This window comes from Nicotiana sylvestris, chromosome 1 (genome assembly GCF_000393655.2).
Source record: "Nicotiana sylvestris chromosome 1, ASM39365v2, whole genome shotgun sequence".
Taxonomy (NCBI): domain Eukaryota; kingdom Viridiplantae; phylum Streptophyta; class Magnoliopsida; order Solanales; family Solanaceae; genus Nicotiana; species Nicotiana sylvestris.
In genome coordinates, this window is record NC_091057.1 from 64,648,517 (window position 1) to 64,654,516 (window position 6,000).

Here is a 6,000-nt window from a genome sequence, read left to right on the forward strand (position 1 = left end):
ACTAACCAAACAAGCAACTCCGAAGCAAATGGAGCGCACCAACTTCTTCTGCTAAGTTGATAGCCTAATTGGAGGGCTCTCGACCTATCTACCAGGACCTGCGGCATGAAATACAGCATCCCCAGGCAAAAGGACGTCAGTACGAATAATATACCGAGAATGTAAGGCACATAAATAAGTACATAAGAGACATGAAAGAAATATAGAGTACATGACTCAACCTGTAAGTCTGAATAACTTTGTAAATCATGAAATAATTATAGTATCATGCATATGCGTATGAATGTCGTGCGTAGGTACATGTTTCATAATTCATCAGCCTCTGAGGGCATCCCATCATATCATCTTGGCCACTGTGGGCAAAATCATCAATGTATACCAGCTGATCAGGTGGTGGTGCGTATATAACGCCATAACCTTTCCCATATTCCATATATATATATATATATATATATATATATATATATATATATATATATATACATACATACATACATACATATATACACGTATATTACGCCATCTGGTCATGGGTCAATGTACATGAATGCAATGCATGAAAAGTACGTTAATAAAACTTTCGGAATGTCATAAGACCATATTTGCCTTTGAGTAATATCATAAAGTAAACTCTTTTCAACTTTCGTATTTTTTTTCGAGATCCATGAATAGATGATAGAATATTATGACACATGGAAATTCAAGAACATAGATATCTCTAATACTTCTATGAATAGAGTCATTTATGGAATTTGTGCATTTGCTCGTTTCGTTTGTGTCATATAGATCATGCCAAAAGAAAGAAGGGATAAACTTAACATACCTGAACCGATTCTCTTGACAATCCCTTTAACACACGTTGATTACAACAACACGTAATGGCAGATCGAAGTAGAGGAAAATTCGTATAATATTCTTGAGAAAGACTCCAATGTATTCCCTTAGAATCGCAAAATCCCGTTGCTATTACGCAGTACAATTTCGTATGAATTTCTTGAAGGAAATACGTTACTTGCAGATGCATTTCTCTTAATGAAGTAAAGAGATTTCCTTTAAAGTGTTAGCTCTATCCGTTACTATACAAAGTATTTCTGCGTGTCATTTAATGATGTAGGGAGGTTATATCTTTATCAAAGTGAGTGGGGCCCACTAATTGGATTACTTGGCCAAACTATTCTCTAATCATTCCACCTAGCTTCTAAGACTTTGCTTAGTCATTATTTAACCCTTACTTGCTGCCACGTTTTGGGCTTGGTAGGCCTTATCCCAACATCTTAATTAATTACTTACTAATCCTTAATTAACTAGTTAATCTCCCACTAATCAATAATTAACCAATTATCTACATAATTAAGAATTATCTCAAATTACTTAAAATATTGCTCATTTTTAGCATACTTTATACACCTCACTATCATGGTCATATGGTACTTTGTATGGTACTAGGCCATAAATACCGGGTATTTTAGCTCGGGCCATATTTTATCCCAAAATATCAAACTTCGACGAAATTCATTTTCTTCGATTTGCTTACCCTCTCACCTTTACGAATTTACTCATCACTTGTTTGAAATAACATAATGCTTATAATCTCAAAATAATCTCATTCCCGAACTTACGTCAATTAACTTACGATAAAACTTTAACGTATGAAAATGCGGGATGTAACACAAACGATTTAAATTAAGTCGTAGGAACTACCCACGGTTACAAAGAATTCAATTTAGGTCATTATTCAAAAAGTCAACAAAAGTCAACAACCGGGCCCGCTTGGTCCAAACCCAAAATTCGAACCAAAACCCGATTATCTAGTCACCCCCGAGCCCGGTTATGTAATTTTTTTTGGAATCCGACAATTTGAGGTATGAATCCCTATTTTGTAAAATCCCTAATTCTACCCAAAACTCCCCAATTCCCACCATGAAAACTTTAGATTTTAGGTTGAAATCTTAGGAAAAGTAGTGAAAGATGGAAAGAAACTACTTTAGAATCACTTACTAATGATTAGGGGAAGAAGATCCCTTTGAAATATCGCCCCTAGGGTTTCTAAGTTTGGAAATTTGAAGAATGAACCAAAAATCATGTCTAAGTCAAGTTTTGATCAGTTGCAGGTGTCACATTTGCGACCTGGGGTTCACAAATGCAAAGTACCTATCACAAATATGAAGGTTTCACATCCCTGCTTTCATTGCAGTTGGGATGAATAGTTCGCAAATGCGAAATCTGACCCTTCCGCAAATGCGACCCATCGATCACATTTGCGATCACTTCCCCTCCTGACTCACTTGTGTTTTTCGTAAATGCGAACTCAATGTGGCCCAGCTACTCTTTGCAAATGCGATGAGTAGCTAGCAAATGCGAACCCCTCAGAGGTTGCAAATGCGATGTCTGATCTCGCAAATGCGAGATCAGAGGCCTACACCAGAACTGAAACACCAGCAACATTTTCTAAGTCCAATTTCACCCAGTAGCCTATCCGAAACTCACCCGAGCCCTCGGGGATCTAAACCAAAAGTGAAGTTGTTCGTGCGATCAAATCGCCAAAATAATACCTAGAACTATGAATTGAACACTAAATCAAATGAAATTTTCAAGAAAACATTGAAACTTCTATTTTCACAACCGAACGTCCGAATTACGTCAAACCAACTCTGTTTATCACCAAATTTGACAAACCAGTCATAAATACAATATTGGACCTATATCGGGTTCCAGAACCAAAATATGTACCCGATATCCCAAAAGTCAAACATTTCAAAATCATTAAGCCTTTAACTTTAAAATTTTGACAAAGTCTGATAACTCGGGCTAGGGACTTACGAATTCGATTCCGGGCATACGCCCAACTCTCAGATCATGATACGGACCCACCAGGACTGTCAAAACACGAATCCGGATCTATTTACTCAAAATATTGACCGAAGTCAACTCAAATGGATTTCCAAACAAAATTTTCATATTTTTATCAGTTTTAACATAAAAACTTTCCTTAAATATGCCTGGACTGCGTACGCAAATCGAGGAAGGAAAAATGAGGTGTTTAAAGCTTCAAAGCACAAAATTGGATTTTAAAACATAAGATGACCTTTCGGATCATCACATTTTCCACCTCTAAAACAACCTTTTGTCCTCGATCGGACATAGAAAAGTACATGGACTGGTGAAAAATGTTACATCCCGTACTTTAACGTTAGGATTCGTCGAAGTAATAACATATGAGTTGAAAGGGATTAAGGTTATACATGAAGATATGGATGTAAGACCCTGTAAGTTTGAAGAATTTTGGAATTACTATATATTGGCTTGATATGTATTTTCTTTGAAGTAAACCATTTTCGGTAAAAGTTGATCGATACGATTTTATATGGTTGTGATAAGTTTTAAATTATATACATGACATGCGGGGGTTTATAAATGAGGTTTTATTTATTATAAGAGTAGATAGTATTTTATCATAAGAAAAGTTATCCTTTTTCCGTTTTGAGATTTATAGTACAAAAAAAAAATTCTTTATTGTAAAGATAAAAAAAAATTATTTTCTCAGAAGAAAAGAAGGTTATCTTTTTACCATTTTAAGAATTAAGCGTACGAAAATTTGTACTCTTTTTATGAGATTAGGAAAATTATAAGTTGAAAATAATATGTGCATTTTTTTACATGGATGTTTTAATAAAATAATAGTGCATAAATTTATTTTACATGGTACCACATGACCGTAATAGTACGGTATATAAAGTGTATTAAAAATAAATAAAATTTTAAGCAATTTGAGATAATTCTTAATTATATGGATTATTGATTAGCGAGAGATTAACAAATTAATTAAGAAATTTGTGGATAAGCTTAATGAAGTTTTGAATAGTTTAATAGCTAAAAACGTGGCAGCAACTTAAAGATAATTGATGACTCTTCATTTTAGACAACCAAAACTTACGAACACCCGAGATTGACTATTCCTATTTTTGATTACTTTTACAGAATAAGAGTACCGTCCAAAGTATTGAACCTTCCGGGCAGAGAATATGTTGTTTCCTCGGTGAAAGCAGTAAGTTTGGAACTATTGTAGCTAGAAGTATCAGCATTTTGTACATGTGTAGTGTCTATACATTTAAACATTCATAAGGAAGGAATAGTTTGAAATGTTGTCAATACTTTGCCTTTGTGTACACTGTACAGATGTATGCCCATGCCTTTTTATCCTTGTGACATTGAAATCTTAGGATTAGGAAATTTAAATATTGTGGTGAATGACAGCACGAGTTTAATCTTCTTTTATCAAGCAAGGGCATTTTGTCTGTAAAACTTCTTCCTGGGAAGAAACTTTCATGTAATTTAACATATACTTTCTAAAGGGCAAGTTTTCTTAGTCCCTCTGTCCAAATAACATTCTTCCAAGTCACATCTAGTCAAAGTCATCCAGAGTTATGCTTCACACGAGCAGCAGATACATGTAGTTACAGTAAATATTCTTAATCTTACGGATAAGAGCATTGATTGTATTTCGGAGTCATTACTTTGTACATTGTCTTTTAAAGTTGTTTGGTCGCATTACTTTTTTTAAAGCAGATTGCAAGTCCATGAAATTAACAAACTATCTTTATTATTAAGTAAACTGATATCAACCTGAGTTCTGCGATCTTTATATGATTTATAAGAGTGTTGTCTTCAAATCCAAATTAACTTAAGTAATTTCATAGAGAAATACGTATTTGATAAAGTTTATCCGAAAGGCATATTGAGTTTTATGGTCTTCCGAGAAAATCTTATCAACGTATTTCTTATGCATTTCATGCATTTATACATGTACATTACCCATGACTCAGACGGCGTTATATACGCGTATATACGTATATATATGTATATGGGTTATGGAAAAAGGTTATGGCGTTATATACGCACCACCACCTGATCAGATGGTATACGTTGATAATTTTGCCCACGGTGGCTGAGATGGTATGATGGGATGCCCTCAGAGGCTTGATGAAATTATGTACGTACAGATGATATTATATACGCGTATATATATGTATACATACATATGTATATGGGATATGAGAAAAGGTTATGGCGTTATATACACACCACCACCTGATCAACTGGTATACGTTGATGATTTTGCTCAAAGTGGCTGAGATGATATGATAGAATGCCCTCAGAGGCTTGATGATATTATGTACGTACAGACCTATGCATTACATGACATTTACATGCACATGCATGACATTATAAATATTTCATGATATACAGAGCTATCCAGACTTACATGTATAGATACTTAGTTTGATGAGCCCTCATAGTAAACGAGATTAGCATTCAGCGAAGGATCGGTGAGGCTCTACCTCATTCGGAGTGCAGCCGAGTCTATGAGTCATCATGTCAGAATTTTACTACATACTTATGGGTAGGACGGTACCATGTCAAATTTGATGTCAAGTAATCTTAGAGGCTTTGTAGACAGAGGTTCATTAGGTACAATATGTTAGAGGCCTTGACGGCCCATATGTATTCATGATTTAAGAAAACTAGTTCAGTAATACAGTGTTGCCCACCTATTGTTATACATTATGAGTTGTGGCCATGTTGGCCCATGATAGTTAGAAGAAGAAAAAAAAGAGTTGCAGAGTGGTTCGCTCAGGCCAGTGCGGCACCGAGTGCCAGCCACGCCTCCCTAGGTTTGGGGTATGACAAAAAGGTAGGGATATCTACTTCGCATGTTCGACTCAGACTCCCAGGTAGCTGCCTTGATGGGCTGACGTCTCCACTGCACTTGAATTGAAGGATAACTCTTCGATCTCAACTGACGAACCTGTTAGTCTAGAATAGCCACTGGCTCCTCCTCATAAGTCAAATCTTGTCCAACTAGACAGTGCTAAAATCTAACACGTGGGATGGATTAGTGTGCTACTTCCGGATGAACTGCCGATAAACCAGGTGGCAACGCAAGCCTGTAAGCCACCTCTCCCACTTGCTCAAGAATCTCAAAAGGTCCAATATACCAGG